Below are 24,941 nucleotides of genomic sequence, written 5' to 3' on the forward strand. Positions count from 1 at the left end.
ACAGGGATGAGAAACAGGAAATGAATCCTAATCTCAGTGCTCCACTGACCAGATAAAGGATTCATTTTTATTAAAATGATCAAAGGGAGAGATGGAAAAAAGATGTCTGAAAAATTAGGTAATAGCCAACGTCTCTTGTTTGAACCGAAATTCCGGTTTTCCGTTCGGTCAGACTGTGTCATTTTGGGTATTTTCCATAAATTTAACCAAAGAGAAGAGGACAAGCTTGGAGAGCAAGGTTGTGATATAGCCAAGATGTATGATCTGTGCAACCAGCTGACTGTGGGATAGAAATGAATAAACAGTAATGTATCATCGCACTCCTTAACAACACCCACTCTATAGAAATGCAACCGTAAACGTGGGGGACAAGTTTTGGTGCCGCTGTGATCCTGGAGGCGATTATTTCCCTTGTTAATGTCTCCAATGGCAAACTGGCCTCAGGGATGTCAGGCCAGAAGCAATTAAAAAACGTGAATGATAGCTGACCACATTATTAGAGAACCTTGTGTGAAATAGGGGGCCTGGGACATTCTTGTGAAGCCCGACTTTGGGGCATGGTGGTCAAGCTATGGCTCCCGGGTTCGGCTGGGCTCAGCCTAAAAAATCAGCAGGATGTCACGTTCACATTAATAATTTTAGATGTTCAGATCCTATGTGTTATAGCATTGGTGGTGGTATTTTCACCTTTTCAAAGTATGGAACCAAAGTACTAACTAAATGTCCAGGGAAATCTCTGAGTTGGCTTTTAAAAGCTGGTATGAGCAAGCAAAACACCTCCAGGAGTGATTCAAGGTCATAATGTGACTACTGAGCCAGCTGTGTTCTGTGGAGTCTGTGTTTGAAGTTCAACCTGGGGGTCTGGTATGAAAAATCTGACAGATACTCTCTTCTGAGGTCTCCCGGCTTCCTCCCTTTTTAAGTTGGCCGTCACCCCCACTTCCTCATCTATAATTCACACTGACAGGCCCCTTCTCCCCACACACAGAGCCAGCACACACTTCCATAGAACAGACAAATGGATGCTAAACACATTAAATGCAAGATGTGAAGCGGTAACTGAAAATCTATTGCTGTTTTTGCCTCTTTTAAACTTCAGATTACATCTAGTACACAGCTAATGTGAGCTTTTGTTCTCGTTAAGAGAACCATTTCAGAGTTTTGGTTCACTGTTTCCTTCCCATCAAACTTCACTTAGTGTGAGCTAACAAGTAATTCACGTGTGAGTGAGTCATTTCGCTTGTCCTCATCTTGACTCTTTTTACAGACCTTGACCGAGACACTCAAGGTGAAAGACTTTTGAGGACTAAACAGCCAACCATATGATTTATCATAATGTATTGTAGAAATAAAACAGCGGATTTATTGTTTCTTTTATTAAAGTAGCACTGTTTAACATTTAGCCACTAGGGACGCTAGACCTGCAACATCCAGGTTTAGTGCCACAGGAGGCCACTGGCAATACTGCACTGTCGCTACATTAAACAGCCTCCCTCTGCTTTTTGGAATCTGATAACAGATCAGTTTGGACCAGCAGGTTGAGAAGTCATGGAATTATTCGGAAAGACAGGGCCACATCCACCCACTAGATCAAATCCTACACCAGAGAACCAAAAATATGTCTGATCATCAAAGGGTTATATTTGTTCTGTTTTTTTAACCTCACAAATAATGCATTAAACAATTACATTATGTAGGATCATCAATAGGACTGTGTGGAGCTAAATGCTGTGGAAACGACAATCTTTTTCTTTCTTCTGCTTGTGGAGAAACTCTCCACAAGAGCACTGAATCCAGTTATTTTTAATACTTCTTAAAGGCAACACCAAACGTCAGGTCAGGAGCTGGTGCTTTCGAGGACAGTAATTTCCTGTTTAGTGCAGGAAACCGTGGGAAATGTGGTTTTGGTTCCTGAACTTTCTCAGCTGCTCTGGGTCTGTGTGAAAACTCTGACGAAAAATTATTTCATTTCAAAATCTTTCCATTGCCAACTACACTTTAATACTCTGCATCCAATTAGAGAACAACAAGGCTAATAAAACAACTTGCACTGCTCACGCATCACACAATCTATAAACTTAAAAGCATGTAAATTGAATTTTATGTAAAACCAGGAAAGAGCAGGTGCTGGCAGTTGTGCCCTGAAGGCAACAGCTGCATTTTAAAAGTGCAAACAGGTGGCAAAATGGGTCTAAATAAAAGTCGCCCGAGAGCCTTACATTCATCAATCAACATGTTACCACAAGTCGGGGAGAAATGTAGCCTGGAGGCAACAATTTTAATCCTATGAAATTCTTTTATGGACAGGAATGTGAGCGTGGAGCCATATTTTAGATGCAGGGCTGCAGAGGTTGAGCCTCGTTATGTCTAAACTTGACAGGTTAGGAGGAAATTAATTCCAAATAGAATGATGGCACTGATGAGCAAATTCTATATGAAGCATTTAAGGTCATAAATAGACACAAGAGCTACAATATTTAGGTTTCTCCAATAGTTTAATATGAAACATAACTAAAACTTGAACAATCAACAAAAAACAAATTGAAGCATAGCAACCCCTAACCGTCACAGTTCCACCACTGTGCATAGACAATAAGTTTCATAGACAATTTATTCACTAACGACATTTTATATACCATTGTAATAGCCTTTGAACTACATCCACTAATATCTTCAGTTTGCATCAAAATGGCATCACAGGTAGAAAAGCTCTGTTCCTCAAGGGTTTGGTATAGATTAGCATCTTAAATCACAGTTAGACAATGAGTTTTAATAACAAGCCTTGTGAAAGCAAGGGAATACCCCAGAAATTTAAAAATACGCATGCACAGTTAATGTAATCTGAGTTGTCATATCAAGCGGTACTGTGAGAAGAGATTTCCCTGCTTACCACACATTCACCACATCCCTCTATGAGTTTTTACACAGATTTGTAACACCTTCACCAATGATGATTTAGCTGTAGCCTGAGTCTGCACAGGCTGAAAGGGAGGCAAAACTGTGGTTTTTATATTAAAGTGACAGAATTGTAGAAGGAAAACAAAGGCCTTGTTTTCCCACACTTGGCACCTTACTGACACCTACATTTATAGATTTCAAATGCCTCGCTGACTAACAGCAGTTAGAAGAATAGGCGTAACTGACTCCAAAGCAATGTTTCTGCCTCCCACGGCTCCTGCTCTGCAGACGCAGCAACAGTTTGGGAACTGACTCTAGCAGGATCTTCACATCCAAACAACAACAACCTCAGCTAACAGAACTGGCAATGCAGGGGGTGTGTGGGTGCATGGGTGGGGTGGTGGGCACCCTCTGATTGCATCCCCAAAAAGCAGGACAGAAGAGGGGCGCATTTGCCCCCTTCGTCATCCCGTCCTGCGCCATTGTGTGTCATCCCGAAGTGGTATTCAGAGAGGAGACAGCTCGCATGGGAGCTGCCCAGCAACCATGGTGGCAGACAGAAACAGAGATGGACAGAGATGGATGCTGGAGGGAGCGTGGGCCGTCATGTTGGTGAAGATGTGATGGATCCTGTGGACTCCCAGCGCTCCCAGTATTAGACGTGACCAAAACAGGGCGCACAGATAAAATGGGCACATTATAGAGATGAAATAACTCTATGTGGGCGATCTGCATAATAGTCCACCCGTTAATGCATTTAAAACACCTCCCACAGCAGTTCAGCAAAATTTGGATCAGGATGTTGACACTGTGGTTGCGCAACAATCCGTGTTTGGACAAACATCCGTAGAAAAGGTCCAATAGTCATTGTCTCACAATGGCTTCAAACACTTCAATTTGACAAAGAATGATGCAGCCAGTTCCTTAAAAGGTCACAAACCATAACAGTTCCACCACCATGCTTCACAGTTTGCATGAGGTTCCTCACACAAAATAACACAGCTGCTATCAATAAACAAGAAAACAGTGGGTTTGGCCAAACATTTACTTTTATCCACATTATGGTAGTGATTGTACTGTGTACTAATAAAGTCAAACCATAATAGTGGCCAACATAGTGGCAAAACACCGCTATTCAGCCACCATGGTTAAACAGTAAGCTTGTTTAGTCTACTGTCAATATCATGACTGGTGGCACTAAACATGTCTACTGTTGCTTTGACCAAACACAGCAGCTCACAAGGTCATGTGACTGAGCTGTGTGTCTTTATTGTCATTGCAACATACATTCCAATGAAATTTGTTCGCTGCATTCAACCCATCCCCTTGAGGAGCAGTGGGCTGCAACGGTGTGGCGTCCAGGGAGAGATAAGGCTCAAGGAATCCAGAATGGCAGCATGTGAGAGTTGAACCTCCAGACACAAGCGCAGTGCTCTACCTGCCAAGTATACTGATAATACATCACTTTTTATATCATTGTTGGATGAACCAATAGTCAGAAATGGAGAAAAGCGGTGCAATTCTGTTCTGCCGTTGTTGTCTCTCTCTCGTTGTCCCATTTTATTTGACTTACTGGCAAAGTGGCGAACAGAAATGGACATCCACAGCCTGCCAATTACTTCACCAAGCCAACTACAGGAACTTGTTTATTTCTCTGCTCAGTCTTTTCTTACTGAGGCAGATGGCCGTTCACACTGAGCCTGGATCTGCTGGAGGTTTCCTCCCTGTTAAAGGGGAGTTTTCCACTCCACTGTCGCTTCATGCATGCTCAATATGAGAGATTGCTCCAAAGCCATCAGCAATACAGACGACTGTCCACTGTGGCTCTACGCTCTTTCAGAAGGAGTGAATGCTGCTTGGAGAGACTTGATGCAATCTACTGGGTTTCCTTACATAGGAAACTTTTTGACCAATTGGTCTGATTTGATTGAATTTGACTTTGTAAAGTACTTTGAGATGACATGAGCTGTGAATTGGTGCTACATAACTAGAAATGAATTGATTCAAAAGGATAGGATTTGTTGCTAAGAAACATTGCTGCAAAGAAACATTGCTGCAATACATAAATAATCAACCAAGCACATATCTTCTTACTTTTCTTCTCACTACGTAAGATATCAAAGCACAAAACCAGATCCAAGCATGAGCATAAATGTCTGGAATAACTAGGGGCTGACATTTTAATCGATCTATCACCACCTGCTCCAAAATGCATGCTGACCGAGCTGTTGGGGAACTTTTGACAGCCAGCTCTGCCAATGAGAACATACAGCCTAACGTGTTCTGTGGTCTCAATGAGAAATCACCAACAATCTACCAGCTATGAGCACATGCCACAAAACCCTCAAAACATGAGACATAGTGTCGAAATGAAGCAGACAATGATTTGAAATATCTAAAAAATATGCTCTCACAGCATGCTGGTGGCTGAATAATCAGTGTTGTCTAGACGGAGAACGTCACAAACACTAAAAGTCACAAAAAAATCACAGAGCCAGCCCCAGGCTTATCGGAACATCAGCTCTGTTTTCACTCGATTGTTCTTGATAGGTCACCAGCTTCAAATATCCTGAGCAATTTGAATTTCTGCAGACAAAAGAAGGATGACAAAGAAGAAATATTGATTTGCTATTAAAGATGAGAAGAAAGGAAAGCCCCGAGGTAGAAAAGCTGGAAAAATAATTCATGTAGGGATTTTTTCCCCTGCATATTCCAAATGATTTATATGCAGAAAATGTATAATATGGCATGTACCAGCTTACCTGATGAGGTGGGTCCAGCTGTTTTGTGTCTGCAACGAGGCACCAAAGCGAGGGCAACAGCTTCTGCAGAAAGAGGAGAAGAGAGAAAGAGATGAGAAAGAGGCACAGGAGCAAGGACCAGAGTCATTGGGGCAGTGGCGCACTCGCAGAGATGACTGATGTTTTTTTCACGCCGGCTAGCGGAGCCGGCGAGAGCACATTGCTGCAGCTTACACACTTCCTTCACACACGTGCACAAAGCAAGCCAATCAGCAAGCTGCCTTGCATCCCCTCCACCAAGCGCACACACCGACAGTCAGGGCTGAAACCAGCGTCTGCATCGCATTGGGGAGGGGTGGAGATGGGGGTTGGGGATGGGTGGGTTTTAGCCATGTCTGAGCACAAGAAACGTGTCCATGTTTCGCCCATTAATTCATATTTGAAAGGAATACGAGGCTCTTCTACCCCCTGGGGGAATTGATTTTAAGATGAAAGACCTTCGCCAGCATCAGAAATCTCCAGAAGCGCATTATATTCTTCCCCCGGTGTTCATCTCATTTGCGTTTTTTTTTTTTTTTGCTTCGAGGCGTCCAGATTATGAATGCACAAAACATCCAAACATGACGGCAAATGCGGCATGAGTGTACATGTGAGGTGCAAAGAGGGGTGCGGGGCTTGCCCCACACTGAATAATTGCTCTGTCAATGGTGCTCATTTGCAGGCAGGGCCGAGTGCTGCAGCAGAACTGAAACAAAGGCAGAGACAGAGAGAGAGAGAGGGCGAAAAAGAGGGTCTGAGTGAGAGACTGCAGAGGCCGGACCAGTAGAACAAACTTATACAACCCAGAGATTTAAATTCCCTGCTCATTACTCCAACCGCATACCATATGAAAGGATAAGAGCACAAACTGCTCCCATTCTAGCTATCCATCACCCACACTACTAAAGATGTCAGAGTAAATGAACACAGACATTATAAGCTTAGTGGAAGGGCTAAAGAATGAGTGAGAAAATGAGTAAAATAACCCTAGAGAATAAAGCTCCAGACTGCTTTAAGCCCATATTAACACACAAAGCCAACTATCATTGGTTGCAGGTAGCTGGATCCTGTCATCAGGTATGCCTTGTTTAGAAAATATATTGTAAGAAATGTAAAAAGCATTAAAAGACATATTACTTTTACTGCAGTAGCATGACACCAGTTTACAATTTAACTTGCCCTAATTTGAGAACTTTTTACCAATCCCAGGTCAAAAAGTAGTTGCTTTCAAACAAATCACCACCTTTATTGGCTGCAATCAGTAACAATTCCTATTAAAGGGGATATATATTGAGTGGAAGTGGTGGTCTAGTGGTTAGGTAGCCAGGTGTTAGCATGTTGGAGAGGCTGCAAAGGTTACCGGTTTGAAACTGAGTCTGTCATTCTGGGTCCATGAGCAAGACCCTTGACCACGTGCATCACTAAAGGCCAAGACACACCAAACTTCTGATGCAATGGACATATCTGTACAGATTTTTTCCCTGACATACTGGCTGCGTACAGTGTCACTCTACCGACCACCGGACTCACAAGATCAAGAATTCAAATGAGAGTATGTAGCAGAAATTCCAGATATTCCGCCAGCGTAAACAAGATGGACAGTGAGATTTTATTTTGTGTTTTCCTCAAAGCGGTTTTGTGTTTTACTATGCCAAAGTGTCTCTCTCCCTGTCTGATTCATGGATTTCTCATGAAATTGCTGTGTAGCTCTGACCAGGGGTCTACCTTGGTCAGAGCTAGTAGAGTATTGTAGTTTAAGCAGTACATTGAAACTGTTTGTCAAAAGGAATGATACCAAAAGGGAAAATGTAAAAGGTTTTAAAGCCTAAAAAAGTATGTTTTAAAGGTTTCTTTTACATTGTAATTTAGTAAAGGAACAAGGATTGTTCAATACGAACTCAAGGCATGCAAATAAAGACAGACTGCAGTAAAAAATGGCCCCTACCGGCTCATGCTTGAAAAATCGTAGACAACAAATAACGATATGCAAAATAGTTTTTATATCAATACTTTATTGGTAAGTAATAAATATGCTCATCCCTGCCTGCCTGCATCATCTGCCATAACTCATCTTTTTTCAAGTCTGGTTCTGCTTATCTGCCACATCCGCCACTATTCATCCCACACAATTAACCTTTTAAAGAAACGTAACTCTGTCTCCGGCTGAATATCAGATTCACCGGCATCATTCATTACAGAATGAGAGAACGGAAATTATTTTATGCTAATGTAATATGTTCATAGCATATTGACTGAAAATAAATATAACCAGACATATAAAAACCTAATTTTAATTATTTTTTTATTTAAATGAGACAAAATTGTATGCTTACATATGGCTGACAGTTACCCCACAAGGTAATGTAGTAGGCCTTTAGATTAATTTAATTTCAACCTCTGGTCAGTGTCACAAAAACTACCAGAAATAAAATGATACTGTGTATAACTAGCTATATAGGACACTGAAAAATATTGTCAAATTACTTTGAATTTCATGGTTTCAGACTGTGTTAATGAAAATAACTATTTGCTGTTTGTATCTTCAATTTGTCTTGATTAGCTAATGCTATGTCAGTGTTAACCTGTTTCACCTGTTGACAGAATGCATTAGGCCATAAAGCTAAACAGATTAACTGACAATAACTCCAACTAACAACTTAGTACTTCTTTCCAATTCATTATGAGTTTTTACTCTATATTTGTGGGGCATAGCATTATAACCATATATGCTAACCCTTGTTCTGTATAGTAACCCAGAAATCTAAATGTGCTTTTGTTAAATTATTTCAGCTGTTAACAACTAAACCAAAGAAACATAGAGATAACTAGTCTTTTAATTACTTACTAAAGCTTGTATTCAAATGAGGTACGAAAAGTTACGGTGTGCTAATATCCAGTTTCAATCTGACAAGCTAATCTTATACAAGGTTCAAGTTATCTCAACTGGCGGTGACTTACACAAAATAAGCAAAACTGATGAAAATATCCAACTAAACGGAATAATACCTGATCTGAACTATTTTGACAATTTACTTGGATATCTGAATGAGTTTACATAAACAGTTGCATGGTGGCAAATTTCCATATTGTCTAGGTAAAAAGGGTTAATGTTAACCGACAACACTGAATGTCTTTCTTACAACAGTGCAGTTTAAAAACGGGTTTTAGAGTGTGATGTTTCAAAAATGTCCTGGTTTCTGTTGTCCCGCAAACAAGAAAAGACTTTTCCTACAGAGAATCCCTGGCTCATGCACAGAATGGCAGAGATCAATAGAAATTAATGCAAAGGCACAACATTATGGCTGCCTACAATTTTAATAACCACAGAAGAAGAAAAAAAGCCAGATAGCAAAGTACAGCTTTGCCTGCTGACTCTTCTGAATGTAACCACGGCTGGACATGGATATAATTCAATGTTACCTTAAGAAACAGTTGAACCTCATCATCTGTCCATTGGAAAACTTTATTCCCTGCCTTCTAAAAAGGTTTATAACTCGGGGCGCCTTTTATACAGTATATACGCATGCACATGTTGAGTTTCAAAGAACATAGCACCACTAGTGGTGCGGATTGGGAACTGCACCGTTTTCAAGTTTCTACTGCTGCTGTGTAAATGGAGATTATCATTAGAACGTTGTTTAAACATGTTAACAGAAACTGAACAAAAGTTTAATTTTCAGTGGATTGTTTTCATGTAAACAGGGCCTTAGATAGAAATAAAACACTAAATTGAGAAACTGAGAAGATCTACTATTAGTAATTTAGAAAGACCATTTTAAATTTTATTTAAGTTTATATTTACATATTTAAACAAGTATTTTCCTAGCACTATCCGTTATCAGATGTAAGTAATTTACATACGTTGTAAATATGTGTGATACAATGATGTAGATACATAAAGATTCAGGAGTTAAATACATCTAAAAATTAAAAAATATTACAGGAAAATATTACTCAATTGCCTTGTGATAGACTGCCGAACTGTCCAGAGTGTACCCCGCGTCTTGCCCATTGACAGCTGGAGATAGGCACCAGCACCCCTCGCAAGCCCTATAGTTGTAAAGGTGTTAGAAAATGGATGGATGGATGGATATTACTCAATTACTTTGAAACCTATCTGTGTTACATCAAAGTTAACTTAGTTTAACTGCTTATGGCAGAAAGTTACAAAGCTAAACTGAGAAATGGAAATTTTACCTTGCCATTTAAAAATCCTATATAAAATTTAAGTCTGAAATTTATATTTTAATTACATAAAACACATTTTAAAAGTCTAAGGCCATTTCCTTATTTTCTGTTAAAGACACACAGACAGAACAAGTCTAAATTAACACAAGTGTTAATGGTCACAGCTTTCTACTAGATGCCTTAACTGCCAAGAATGATGTTAAGAGGCACTCCTGGACATCATCATAATCACCAAATCATCGCCAAACGTTAAAGAGACCATTGGGGTTGATGTGAGACAGAATCAGAAAGGAGGCAATCTAAGGTCTGCAGAACTTCTAAAAATTAGAGGGAGAGAGGGAAAAGGGCAGACCTGCTGCTTCCATATCCTCTATTAGCTTGTCAGAAAGAGCTATCAGTGAGAGTCTATAATCAAGCTGTCAGCATCGCGGTTTAAGAAAGCATATCTTTAAAATAGCGACAGTGAGATTTAACTTATATATGGGACCGAAAGAGGCCAAAATGGACAGAAGGAATTTAATTTCTGTCCTGCGATTTCCTGGTCTGCCTTCTTCCAGTGCTGATTAGACATCAAGGCCAGACGGAACAAAAACATGGCAGCTAACATCTAATCTCCCAGAAAGCAGATGCTAGCTGTGCTAATGCCAATCTGCCAGAACCCACAGAACTGTTAAATATAGGAGAACTCGTCTGACAGACTATGTCGGCTAAATCAAGGCGAGCTCCCTGATATATTGGGGATGGGTTGGTAAGGAAAGTCTTGCCCTGGCTGCACCCCAATTTACTATGATTAGGATTAGTTCAATGGATCATCCCCTTAACATCTGCGTAATAGATGATGAACCCTTCATCCAGATTTGGGCAGGCTCATTTTTCTGCAGATCAGAATATTTTCCGTGTCTGATCTCAGAACCTAAATTCTTTTGACAACACATCAATATATATGTCTAAAAGACTTTGGGAGTGTGCTATAGGGACTGCAATTCAAACACAGTCAAGGGTAACTAATTAGGGATCGTCTGCCTCTACAGGAAGACAAAAAGGTGCTGACTAATACTGCATTTCATTCTATATTCAAGCAGTATGGTGTATTGCCGTACCTAGAAAAAATGCCTACCCAGGTGTCCCCAAACCTGACCCCTTGATAATGTATGACTCATGCTGTCTGAAAATGCAGTAATAGCACAAGCTGTGTTTCATTGAGCTGGTGAAAAAAATCAGAGGTGTTCTAAGGACACACACAAATAATGCTTACAGTCAGAATTACATACTTTCTGCCAGGCACCCATTGCAAGAGGAGTGATTTTACATTGGAGCGCCAGTACGAGGTCAGACTCGGATCATGTGAGGACTGCATCGTCACGTGATAGTAGTGCACTTGTAGGCTTTAAGTAAAATAAAAATGGTCAGTCATGGAGTCAAGTATCAAGTGAGATCTCCTGGTGACTTATTGCTGGAGCCGCAGGTAATGACATAATGATGTTTCACAGTAAAATGCGATCCAAATTCTGCACATGTATTTTACCTGTAAGATACTAGGCTGGGTTGGCGCAGCGAGTGTCAAAAATAGAACAGCCGGGCGCTTCTGGGATGTTTCAAAAATGCGTTGCAGCACGGTGGGTGGAACCTCTCTGACTGACTAGAGTTGCAGCGATCAGCTGCAAATGGCGGCGCACACACGACGCTTCCGCGTTTAGTGGTACCCCAGGGTTAGTCCTTTGTTAGCACGTATTTTAAAGTAAAAATATAAAAGCTGACTATGAGATTTAGTCGATATTTCAACTGTGGTCAGAGTTGGGTTGGGTTGGTTGGTTGGAACACAAATGTATGTATGAGTTTTGTTTCTTTTTCCATAGTACTCCAAACCGAAAAACACTTAAATTCCATAAATTTCCATACAGCTTAGAGAGTGAGTAGAATCCCTGAAAACAATGTTTTATGTTGTTTAACCACAAGATTCCAGCTAAGTTTTGACCAGCCTAAACTTTAGGCTTTATGATTAGATACAGGTTATATTTATGACCAAAAACAAAGTACTCTGTTAAAAAAAAAAAAAATCTGGTTTACTGAAGTTCAATACATTTTAAAGAAACCTATGGTATGATATTCAAAACATGAATGTAGAAGATGAAAAAATTATATTTGGAAAGAAATTAACATCCAACTTGCTTTAAAAGTCAAATTTAGATTGAATTCAGACAAACTTCTATTATCTTGTTTACGATAATGTTTAACAGAATGGGTTTGCATGATTGCATCTTTACAGTGTCTTTGGCTGTAATGCTAGCCCTGTATTATACTGTTATGCAAACTTGGAGCTTGTAATCGCTCATACTGGCCGGCAGTAGGAGGACTGGATCACTGCATGCATTTAAACAGCAACAACAATTATTTATTATAAAACAATAAGAAATTATTGGCCGGGTGGGGGGGTTGGCAGAGACGGTATACCATTGTCTGATTGGTTGTTTGTTTAAAACAAGATAAAAAACAAAAACAATTTAGAATTTAGATATTTAATTAAGATCTGGGCTGATCGGCCTGAAGTGTTCAAAGCTTGGAAACTACTCAAACCACACAGGAGACAAATCAGTTAGGGTCGTTCATAAAACTATGATAAAGTCATGTGGTTTCAAATTAAATCAGTTTAATCCATGATGAAGGATTCTAGTATTAACCCACTGTATGATATTTTTTGTCATAAATCAGGCTAAATTAATGTTACTGGGTTTTAGAACTGTTGCTAATTCACTCTCTTCTCCAAAGAATTTTAAGCATACTACAAAATGACTTGAAACTGTTTGATTGTAAGGTCCTTGAGCACAAAAAAGCTGTTAAAAATCCTCTTTTAATTCACAAAAGGGGTAAACAATGTCATATCATCTATGATGAATTTAAGTTGTGTTTAGAGTTAAGGATTTTTCACGGTGATATGTTAGATTAGTGAAACTATAATGTACCAGGTCACTACACAGTAAAACAGCAGTTAATGTTGACTGAACTTAACTACCAAAAATATTATTCACTTTGAAGGACACCTCCCTGGTAGGGTTTACTCTATGACCCACAGCTAAATGCCAATTTTAAATTAATCACATTTTTATCATTTATCAGTCTAAAGGTGTTAATTTTCTTTTTTCCTGTCTGTCGTCTAAGTTTGAAATACTGTAGATTTGTTTGCAAAGAACATGAGCGTCAGGGAATAGCTGTCTTTGGGGAAAAAAACAACAGAAAATCTTTAAATATCTAATTTTCACTTATTACTGAGTTTAAAAGCATATGTTGTGAAATTAAGACTACCCTGTAGCTTTAAATATATATAATAAATGACTCAGTTGACTTGTGGGATACTTCAGATATTTGTCCTTGGTACTCTTTACTCTACATTATACTCCTCTTCTAAGCCACCTTGATTTGGGACAACAGTGTATATTCTAATTTCTTTGCAAAGACAACACTATTAAATACTCTCACAAATTATTAAGTTGCTTTATTTATTTATTTATTTAACAGTCATAGGTTATTATTAAACTGACAAAATGTCTTAATGGCATTATAACTCTCTTTTACAACACTATATATTTAAAGTGTTTCATGAACTGGATACAGGCTCATTTGGCTAAAAACTGACAACAGGTACGGTCAACGTTTATAAAGAGATATTAGAGTTTAGAGTTCATTTTTTAAAATGGGACAACACATAGTGATTAAAATGCTCACAAGAAGGTTCAACATGTAAATATGCCAGATTTAGCAACACAGGCCAGTTTTCATCTGCAGTCCCATGGCAGGTTGATGTAGAAACATGGAAAGACAATACATAAATACAACATACATACAAGGCATGTTAAAATGAGAAAAGTAAAATACATTAGCAACACCTGTTAGTAAAAACATAAAGTAGAAAAATATACAGATATATATACAGATATACATTTTTATATATAAAAAAGACAGTGTCTACAGTACACAGAACATATAATTAGTAAAGTTTTAGTAAAGTAGATTAATAAGAATGATGTGTGCATGTTTTATTATCCAGGAGCCACTTTTGTACTGATTTAAAGAAGGTTTTTAGTGATGAGATGTTCCTGAGTTTTATGGGAACAGTGACGATCTCTTACATTACTTGGGGTAAATTATTAGTAAATTAACAGGGTAAATTATTATCCTAATTATAATAAAACCAAACATTTACTGTCACCCTTTATTATGCATCAATTACTCAGTTGATTTGTGGAGCACTTCAGGTATCTGGTCCTGTTGCCCTTTTATTGTCCACCTACATTTACTTCTGTACCAGCTTGCTTAAGAACAAGAACAATGATGTGCAATGTCAGTCCTATGCAGATGGGAAAACCCTCAAGTCCAAAAAAGAATATTTAGAAAGGCATTAATAGTATTTACCGTCTAGAATTGTGGGAACCTTATTCAGGAACATAGTGAGCTTTATGTAAATCACACTGAACTGTACAGGCCTACACCCAACCGCCTTGCTTATCTTTCAATTTGTATTTCCGACAACAAAATCCCAGCTAGCCATTTTCTCAAAAATGGCTGAAGTCATTATTTTTGTTCCCCTAAAGTCTTCTCAGTTACAACCTTTGCTGTCCACCAAGAAGCATCCACTCAGACAAATAAATATGAAGGGGAAATGTCAAAGTTTGATCTCAGTGATTATACTTGATTTTAAAAAAATTGCTATTCATCATACATCATACTTTAAATTATGTCTAGCTAGGAATACATTTATCTACCTTAATCTACTTTATCCAGTTAAAATAACCTAACAGTCCTCCATAACCTACTAGGGGTGTAACAATACATCGATCTACATCGATATATCGTTTCAATGATTAACAATCCAATTACATCGATGCAAAATTAAAATATCTATCCATATATTTAATATAGTAATTTTTAAGATACACCTTTATTTTAAACTTCAGGCATGAGGCTATAGTGAGCATGTGATCGGTTATTACTATTTTAAAATTAAAAGAATGCTGTTTTTGATTTAAATCCCAGATACCTGTAGAAGTAATATTTTTTGTGAGTTGATATCAATATAAATAATAATGTTAGATAATATTGTGATATTGCATCATATCACATCATAAGATTTGTGATATCGTCATCCAAACAAGTCAATATGACATCATATTGTTATATGGGCGACTGCGGCTTGATAGGTTGAGTAGTCGTCTGGCAATCAGAAGGTTGTGGGTTTGATTCCAGCTTCCCCTTGCCACATGTCAATGTGGGCAAGGCACTTAACCCCAAATTGCCTACCGAGCTGCGTCACGGTGTATGGGGAGTGTTGGCCTAGTGGTTAGAGCAGTGTACTTGCACTCTGAGAAGGATGCAAGTACCCGATTCGATCCCCAGCGCCTGCACTCTGGGTCCCTGAGCAAGACCCTTAACCCCAGATTGCTTCCCGGGCGCCGCACATGGCAGCCCACTGCTCCCCAAGGATGATGGGTTAAAAGCAGAGAACAAATTTTGTTGTAAGATATGTTTCAATGTATGTTTCAATGATATTACTATTATTATTACAAAGCTGGTGATGTCCACACCCCTACAACCCCTATTGGATTAAAAGGTAGCAAAACTTAAAAGAGTAAAATCCTTTGGCAGGGACTGGCATTTACTTCTCTGGTGAGTATTCGACACTCTGAACTTGACTTTTAATTTTATAAAAACTGAAAAGGCTATTTAAATATTATTTTATTAGTATTATTATTATTATAGAATTAGTATGAATAAAAAAAGTTCCACCCCAAATCATTTAATTTCTCTGTAAAAGTACAGAGCAGCTTAACTCTCTGACATTAATATTTACAGAAAAGAAACTGCTGATTTTATTATGTTGTCATAATTATCTCTAAGAGGCACAATGACAGCCTTGCTGTTCATTATTGCTCAGGGGACTGGACTGCAACACAGTTCGTGAAAAGCTGCCGAGAGCATAAAAAAAGACTGAGTGGTTTATGAAAGCCCTGCTTTTTTATTTTGCAATTACTGCTGAGAGCAAATAACAGGCGGTCCATTAGTCAAAAGTGAGCATCACGCAATCAGAAAGACCAGCTGGCAAACATCAAAATCGTGACAAATTGCTTGAAATGTGTAAATGGATAAAACAGCCAATGGTATGGATTGGAAATCATTTTTCTACTCTACCTCCCAGAAAGACATCCTTCTGGGGGTACATATTGTCTCATCAGTCACATGCATATCCAACACTCACATCCTCCAACACTTAAAGGCTAAAGATGGCCCGGCGTGTGTTACTTTTGGACTGCCGCTCATCTCTGATAAAAGCAGAACACAGGAAATTCCTCATATGCGAAATATGCCTGAGAGGCGTGTTTAAAATAGCTGTGAGGAAAAAAGAAAGAACTAGGAAGGAAGAGGCTCAGCGCTGTGCAGCAACACGGGACTGACGGTAACATGTCTGTTTTATAAACTTCAATAAAAGCATGCACGTCGGAGGGCGTGTGCCAGTCGTAGATTTACAGAGTGTGCTGTACTGTATATATTAACTGTCTGTCGGCTGGCGTGTCTGACTTTACACAAACCACAGGGTGTAGCCTGGTGCTTTGAAGTCATCCCTGCAGCCCGCTCTGAACTGAAATACAGGCTACTGTACAAGGTCCCGTATTACTTCATGGAAAAAATCCCAACATGCTTTTCACTTCCAGGGAGCTTTCATTTCTTGGCTTTCCTTTCAAAACTTGCAGCACATTAAGGAGAAAAGCACAGGAAGAAATGTATATTAGTCAATAAATGAATGTTAGAATTTAGGCAGCCATTCTAAACCAGCTGTTTTTTTTTTTTTTTTTCAGAAGTCTCTGGTGCAGCATCGTTCATAATCTATTATATATTTTCTTACAGTTTGAAACTGCTACTAATAAAAATTTTAATTGTGAATTCTGGAATGTTTTTTTTACACTCCCAGAATGTTCAAAACCAACCGCTATGAGTTTAATTAAAAGAAACATCGTTTGAAAAAGTGAACATGTTTGAACATGTGAATCCTGAAAACAAAATCAAGACAAATAATTAAATAAAATGGAACAAAATTACTTTATATGAAACATAATTTAGAAATGCTATTGGTATTACATTTGTGTTGTTTCTAAAATGTTTTTGTTGGAAATCAAAAATGATTTGAAGAAAGTTTTTCCCCAACTAAATAATAATAATAATTTTTTTTTAGCTTGAGTTGCTGGGAACTTGACCTTTACCTAAACACTTCAATAAAAGGTGGTTGGATTCTTATGTGTTTGTTTTTTATAAATCAGCATTAAATTAACTATATAAGAATTATAAAATTGCCGAATAAGAAAAATAAAAAAATGTAACAGCAATAATGCTCAAAAACTAAATATTTGAGCGTCAGTGAATTCCAACCTTTTTGCTACAAGGGTCAAAACTGCTAAGTGGAAAGTACTTGTGAGCCAAAAGAATAATATTGGCTTAACCTTAAATCTGTCCTGTCCCTTAAGGGTAGCAGTCAAAAAAATTTACTCAAAGGTCAAACTACCTGAGAGAAAAGGTAAGCAGAGGTAATTTGTATCAACAATGTATTCAACACCTCTTCCCAGTAATGGCTAATCTGAAATATGCATCTACATGCCATATGTTTTAAATTAGCACCTACTCAGGAAGCACTAAGATCCAGGCAGCAGTGGTCAGGCGCTAAGGGTTAGAGTCCTAAATCTGCAATAGGGAGGACCAGATAAGAGTCAGAATAATGGAAAGATTGCACAGACATGGAGATGAATATTAGATTGGGAGGCGGAGTTCAGCTTTGTGACAAACCTTTTTTTTTTCTTTAATCAAATGATACTAGGCTGCATTTTTCAAGCTTGGAGGAGAGACACGTGTCACTTAGGGTGAGGGAAGAGCGGAAGTTTCTGGAAATCATCAGAGTCAAAAGCAGGGGCCAGCTGTATGGAACCTTTTTTTTCCTGCTGCGAGGGAGGATGTAAATCAACACGGTGCAAAATGCTACTCGGTGAAATATGTCGGGAAAAGTCCACATCCTGGTGTGGCGGGTCAACAGCACGGCATGGCAGCGCGCAGTGGAGCGTTAACACCAGTAAACAATAAACATACTCCTCTGTGAGATGTAGCCAACCACCGCCAGAGTCTGTCATTCAGACGCTGCATGGGAAACCTCCCCATCAGTGAAGCATTCAGAACCATCGAGTCAGCACTTTTTCTCCTGATCTTCCAGAAGTCATAGCAGGACGACTGGGAATACATGTTGATCTTTAGTGGTGGGAAAACAGTGAGTGCCACCCTCATGATAAATGACTAACAATGTTGTGTTTTGATGTAATTTTTTTTTTTTTTTTGTGGAGAGCAAACCCTCAGATGCTAACATGGGGCCAAACCAGTGCTTTGTGTGTTTTAGTACATTTAGCTCTGAGAGGATCATTTATGCAACACAGTTATCTAAACATCCGGAGCTTTTTGTTCATCCGGGAATGCACAAAATGGGCATTAATGGTATAAAAAACATTTTGTACACTAATTGGTTTCCATATATGGGATTATTTGTGAATATTTTGCATTTTTTCACCATACTATTGCAATCACACAGATCACTTCTGGTTCAGGTGGCAACACTATTTTACTGCAAATGCAGTTAATTTCTAAAGGTCAAATTTTTTTGCTGGCACGGAAACCATTAACCCTTTATGTTTTATGAAAAATTAAAATATATATTTATTGTTTTGAAACCAATCATAATTGGACTTGAGGCTTCAAATGACGCATTGGAAAAGCGAGTCGTGAAGCATTATGTCAAAATGCATAAGTAAACAGCTTAAATTATAATATTTTCTAGAGGGTTTGACATACTTGCCAACCCTCATAAATTGTTCCAGTTTGGTACAAAGAGGTTTTACCTTTCAAGGAACGATGAGTGGTCTAGAAGAGTTTTTTTTCTCTGGGGTTCAGTGAAAAGAAAAGTTTTTCTTATACAGCAAACCAACAGCTTTGGCAAAAGGTGGGGGAGGGGGCTTTGTTGTTCACTTTTTCTACCAGGGAAACCAGATTAAGGAGTTTAAAGTATAAGAATGCTAAAATGGAGATTATTTTGTGATTCTGAAACTAACTTTAATTTTATTTTATTTTAAAGCTAAATGCTATTGTAGTTCTAAATGTCCCTAGTTACACAATATCATGACTTTTCTGCCAGTGAGTGTAATTTTTTTTTCTGTTTTTGCTAAAGGGGAGATTTTCTGTGACCCTCATACAGAACACACTGACAGCTAGCAGCAACTACTGAGGGAGTAATCTCATTTTAAAGCAACACTGTGTAAGTTTTGACTTAGTATTAGCTTAATTTGAGACATATTAAATGATTTTTCAGGTCAATATACAGCACTTGGCACATATTGATGCTCTGTGGGGGTTTCCCTTATCAAAAATCCGCCTATGTAACTTGAGAGGGTCATCGCTGAATTGGTCATGTGACCTAAAAGTCATGTGACCTAGAGCGCCGCTTTCAAGCCATCTGAGCTCCCCTTAAACATGAGAGCAAACCTTACATGCAAGTCTACAAAATGCAGTTCGAAGCAAGAGTTGTGATGAAAATAAACAAGTGGGATCATATTTATCCCATTTTAGCTTCTCTTTATTGGCTTCCTGTTAAATCAAGAAAAGAACTTAAAATTCTCCTTAACAATCAAGCTCCATCATATATCAGAGCTCTGATTACCCCGTATGTTCCTAACGGAGCACTTCGCTCTCAGACTGCAGGTCTACTGGTAGTTCCTAGAGTCTCTAAAAGTAGAATGGGAGGCAGACCCTTTAGTTATGAGGCTCCTCTCCAGCCTAATTCTCGCTGGAACCAACTCCCAATTTTGGTCCATGAGGTAGAGACCCTGTCTACCTTTATGAGTAGGCTTAAAACTTTCCTTTTTGACAAAGCTTGTAGTTAAAGTGGCTTAGGTTACCCTGAGCTACCTCTATAGTTATGCTGCTATAGGCTTAGGCTGCTTAAGACATCAGGCTCTATTTTTTTTTCACTCTGCTCAGTTCTCCTACTGTTCTCCAATTTGCATTGTTTGTTGTTATTTAAACTTTTAACTTTTATTTATTTAGTTCTTTTTTCTCTTCATAGTAGGTGAACCTGGTCTGGCGTTCTGTTGGCTGTGACACCATCCAGAAGAGACAGATCATCCCCTATTATTATACAACATAGAAAGGAGTCCTGGACCACTGTGTGCTTCTGTGCTTTCTGTGTCTCTGCTCTGTCTTCTCTAACCCCGAGTGGGTCGAGGCAGATGACCGTTCACACTGAGCCTGGTTCTGGTTCTGCTGGAGGTTTTCTCTCGTCTGTCGCTTCATGCATGCTCAGTATGAGGGATTGCTGCAAAGCCCTCTACAATGCAGATGACTGTCCATTGTGGCTCTAAGCTCTTTCATGAGTGAATGCTGCCCGATACAATCTACTTGGTTTCCTAAGATAGGAATCTTTTTGACAAATCTGTATGCTTTGATTGAATTTGACTTGGTAAAGTGCCTTAAGATGACGTGTTGTGAATTGGCGCTATATAAATAAAATTTTATTCAATTGAATTAAATGCTAAGCTACCAAGCTAAAAGTTGTTGTTAGGCAATAAAACAGATGTGACACGTACCTGATCAGACATATGTTGATTTTCTGATGTAGGATTTAATCTAGAGGGGTTAATGTGGCCTTCTCTTTACAAGTAATTAGATGACTTCTCAAACTGCTGATCCAAAGTGGTCTGCTATCAGATTTAAAAACATGGAGGGAGAGTGTTTAATTGAACTATATGTTACACTGTACTGCTTTGAGGACTAGCAAGATCGTTATAAGATTTGCCATTTTGACACAATGAAATGTGGTATATCGCAAAACTTCTGTTGTAGTTCTGTTGTAGTTCCAATCGAATTGAAATGTATTTTGATTAAAAAACAAAAAAATATTGAATTGTACAGTTTATATGGGTACACAATCAGTTAATCGAAACATAATGTGCGCCTGGCTTTATTCAGAAAAGAACCACTCTGACATGCAGAGTTCTGAAATTTCCCTTAGAAAACCACAGAAGAAGAAGTTCCGTCTTTGCTGAATAACATAAAATTGTAAACAAGCAGTATTATATGAGTTTGTTTTTCTTCTGAGCACCCAGGCCTTGCACCAGTTTCTAATTACGGTTGAAATGTTACAAAATACATAACAATTTTGAGGTCTTTTAATGTTTCGAATAGAAAGGTTGTATCGGGAGCCCAAACAGTTTTGCTTCCTGGCGTATTTCCACCACTTGACAACGCGGAAATACGTCACGTTTACGTTGCTCACTCAGGTCACCTTGCCACATTCGGAATAATTTCATCCTGACAAGTGGTTACATGTATGTTGATCGGATTATCAATCGGCATACACCACCCCTCTCATTCACAAACAATTTCATTCCTATTGAGCTTAATCCAATCACAGTATTCTGTTTGACATGTTTAGATGATGTATTTTTATTCCAATTGGCCCTTTATTCTGATTACTTTTGTCCATGTAAACATAGCTATTGAGTGCCTATCAACCTAGTGGTGGTTGAAAAGCCCCGGTAACAAGTCCAAAGTAGGCTGTTTACCTTACTGCCAGACACGCTAGCTCTTACAGCTTGTTGCCAGTGCTTATGATCAGTGTCACTGTTTTGTTTTGTTTTTCGCAAGCAGAAACATTTATTTTGACTGTCATGTACAGTAGACCGACAGTTCATAGCAACAGGCTACTTCATTCAACCTCATGAATGCTGGGATGAAAATGTGCAGGTTTTGATCGCTGAACATAAAAAAACTGAGTTGTATTGCAAAATTATTGTCTATCCAAGGTAAAAAAATTCCAACAATTTAATGAACTATCTGTTGTTTAATACTATTTAAAATAATGCTGAAAGCCTGATAAGCTGATATCAATTAAATAATACATACATTTGATCCTGTGGGGAGTCTGCAGTTAACTTACTGATAGACAAGGGGGTGTGCCTGATATCTACGCAGCATGTTGTGTTTTTTTTTTTTATAACAAAAAAGTGTGTTTTGATCACTATACACAGCTGACTGACAGCCCACAACAGTTAGAGAAGCACTCTCTACATACAATTCTTGTGAAGACTTTTTTGCTTGTATAACCTTTGTAAACAATCACAGACTCCATCCATCCATCCATCCATCCATCCATCCATCCATCCATCCATCCATCCATCCATCCATCCATCCATCCATCGTCTTTTGCCTCAACAAGTCCAGGACAGAAGCCCAGACATTCCTCTTCATTCTAGGGGATCCCAGGGCAGATGACGAGTACTAGGTCTTCCCAAAGGTCCGGTCCCAGTGGGATGTGCCCCCCCCCCACCCCCACCCTCAAAGGAGACATCCCGGGAGCATCCTGATTAGATGTTCAGACCATCTCTACTGATGACAGAACTCCTCCTCACCTCTCTACAAGGCTGAGTGTGGCCAACCTCCAGAAGAAGCTCATTTCAGCTGCTTTTATCTGGGATCTGTTCTCTAAGTCATGATCAATACTTCATGGCAGTAGGTGAGGATCAGGCTGTAGACGGACCATTAATTTGAGAGCTTTTCTTTTCAGCTCAGCTCTTTCGTCACCACAACAGACTGGAGCATTACCTCCATTACTGCAGACGAAGCCCCAATCCACTCACCAAGACATGAGTGTCTGTGTTTTTTCCCAAATAATGTTCCTGGGCCATTATACACAGCTGACTGACAGCTCAAAGCGACAGCTTGGGAAGAAGGAAATAATTTCTATGCACTACATGGCTACAGAACATTCCACACTTTCTCTGAAATTCACCTTGTGATTAAGCTACAGGAAATTGTTGATGTTTTTTTTCTGGTATTGTGGCTGGACTTTAAGAAACTGCATCGTTTCTCTAAATTGAATTGTAATTCCAAGGTAAAAGTGCCTATTGGGATGAAAAAAAGCTAAGATAAGAAATTCCTGTATTGTCCCACAATGGGAAAGTTTGGGTATGACAGAGGCAAAAACACAGTTACACACAATTAAAACAAGCTGATCTAACGTTAGTTCTAACAATGTGAATTTTCTGTTGTTCTTCTCTTTGTAAGGTTGAAAGTCTGAGACGCTGACGTTGACTTATGAAATCTATACAGACATACTTGCAGCTCTTGTAGCCTGTTAGCAACTTTTGGTTCAAAAATGGTTATCTCTGCATTCTAAACCAAGAATGTCCTTGTTTTTTTTATTAATACAAATGTGTTTGATCACTTTTGCCATATTTATGCCACACAGTCTATACCGCATAACTTTAAAGGCGTTGGGCCAAAAGGCTGCTATAAAAGACTGTTTTACCTTAAAACCGCAAACAGAACCATGCCTAGTTTCCAATCATTTGGCAGTCATGTCAGTTGCCTTAGTGCAGCTGCATTGTATAAATGGGTAAATCTAACAATTCACACTACTCAGTCACAAAATTAATAGATGGTTTTATAGCTTGAGCTGGGTTGTTTCACCTATTAACCATTCATATATTAGACAAACTGCTGTTTTTAATTTAACTCAAAGCTATAGGTTATACTTGTGTTCATATGACTTTGTTAAATCTTCATGGTATTTTCAGCACATTAACCTGGCACATTCCTGCTGGTAATCAGTGTTTTAATGATGTTTTAAATTACTTCACGTATTTTCTAATACCCTAATAAACCCTAATGATGGAAAATGCTGTGGAAAAAAGTATGTGCTGCCTGACAAATGTATTTGGTCAATGTTATATGCATCAGATCATCAATCTAATTTTAATAACAATAATAGGATTAGGGTATTAAAAAAATCTGTTTTCAACTTATTATTTCAGGTATTAATAGTGAAATACAACCCAAACCAACTCTGGACCTTAGTGAAAATCTAATTAAATCATGAATTTCCTGTGATTAACCCACAGTTCTTTGGGCAAACTTTACATGAGCCAGATTTATAGAAATAAGAAAAACCTAAACTAGAGCCTGCCTGACAAGGTGAAGTAGGTTAAAAGAAAGCAACACATAAAGTCCCATAACAAAATCATTGTCATCTATTCATTTGGAAAGGATTAGAAAGTCGTTTTAAAGGCTTTTGAACTGCAGTGAACATTTGTTTACAAATGGAACATGTCAAACAAGGAACACTCCCATCCAGGAGTGTCGGGCCTACCAAAATTACTCCAAGATTGTGTTTAGATGCTTTTGGAGGTTCAGGTCTGAGTCCATCACTACACCCAGATTTCAGGCCTGATTGGTGGTTTCTAGCTGAAGCGACTGGAGCTGTGAGCTAACTTTTGATCTCTCCTTTATTGGTCCAAAAATTATTACTTCAGTTTTGTTTTTATTCAGTCGAAGAAAATGTTGGCACATCCATGCATTGATTTCTTCTACGCATTTACTCGGTGCTTGAATGGGTTTATAGTCACCTGGTGATGTAGAGCTGCATGTCGTCTGCATAGTTATGGTAGCTGATGTTGTTTTTTATGATCTGAACTAGAGGGAGCATGTAGGTATTGAATAGGAGGGGACCCAGGATGGAACCCCACATGTGATTTTTGTCGTCTCTGATGTAAAATTACCTACTGGCACAAAAAAGTCCCTGTCCTTTACGTAGGATTTAAACCAGTCGAGTGCTGGACCAGAAATGCCGACCCAGTTTTCCAGGCGCTCTACCAGAATGGAGTGATCAACAGTATCAAATGCTTCACTGAGGTCCAATAATACCAGTGGTTCTTCCACATTCTGCATTTATATGGATGTCATTAAACACCTTGATAAGGGCGGTCTCTGTACTATGGTGAGCACGGAAACCTGACTGGAAAACGTCAAAGCGGCTGGTCATTATTAAGAAGGTGTTTAGTTGATGAAACACAGATTTTTAAATAATCTTACTGATAAAGGGGATGTTTGAGATGGGTCTATAGTTCTGCAGTAGTAATTTGTCCAGATTGTTCTTTTTCAACAGTGGTTTGATAATTGCTGTTTTTAGAGACTGAGGAAAAACCCCTGACAGACGGAACGTGT

The 24,941-nt window shown here is 38.7% G+C and overlaps 1 protein-coding gene across 4 annotated transcripts in view; it reads right to left on the minus strand.

Moving 5' to 3' along the window:
• Window positions 1–24,941, minus strand: part of LOC105931057 (microtubule-associated protein tau) — an 84,177-nt gene that overhangs the window by 40,752 nt on the left and 18,484 nt on the right. For 3 of the 4 annotated variants that reach the window (XM_036128120.1, XM_036128119.1, XM_012869556.3), the window contains exon 2: window positions 5,661–5,723. The gene's annotated coding sequence lies outside the window, so the exon portion shown is untranslated. Of the gene's footprint in view, window positions 1–5,660; window positions 5,862–24,941 lie in introns of those variants that run through there. The other variant, XM_021320020.2, reaches the window with a different exon arrangement.

Source organism: Fundulus heteroclitus, chromosome 24, assembly GCF_011125445.2.
Source record: "Fundulus heteroclitus isolate FHET01 chromosome 24, MU-UCD_Fhet_4.1, whole genome shotgun sequence".
Lineage (NCBI taxonomy): Eukaryota > Metazoa > Chordata > Actinopteri > Cyprinodontiformes > Fundulidae > Fundulus > Fundulus heteroclitus.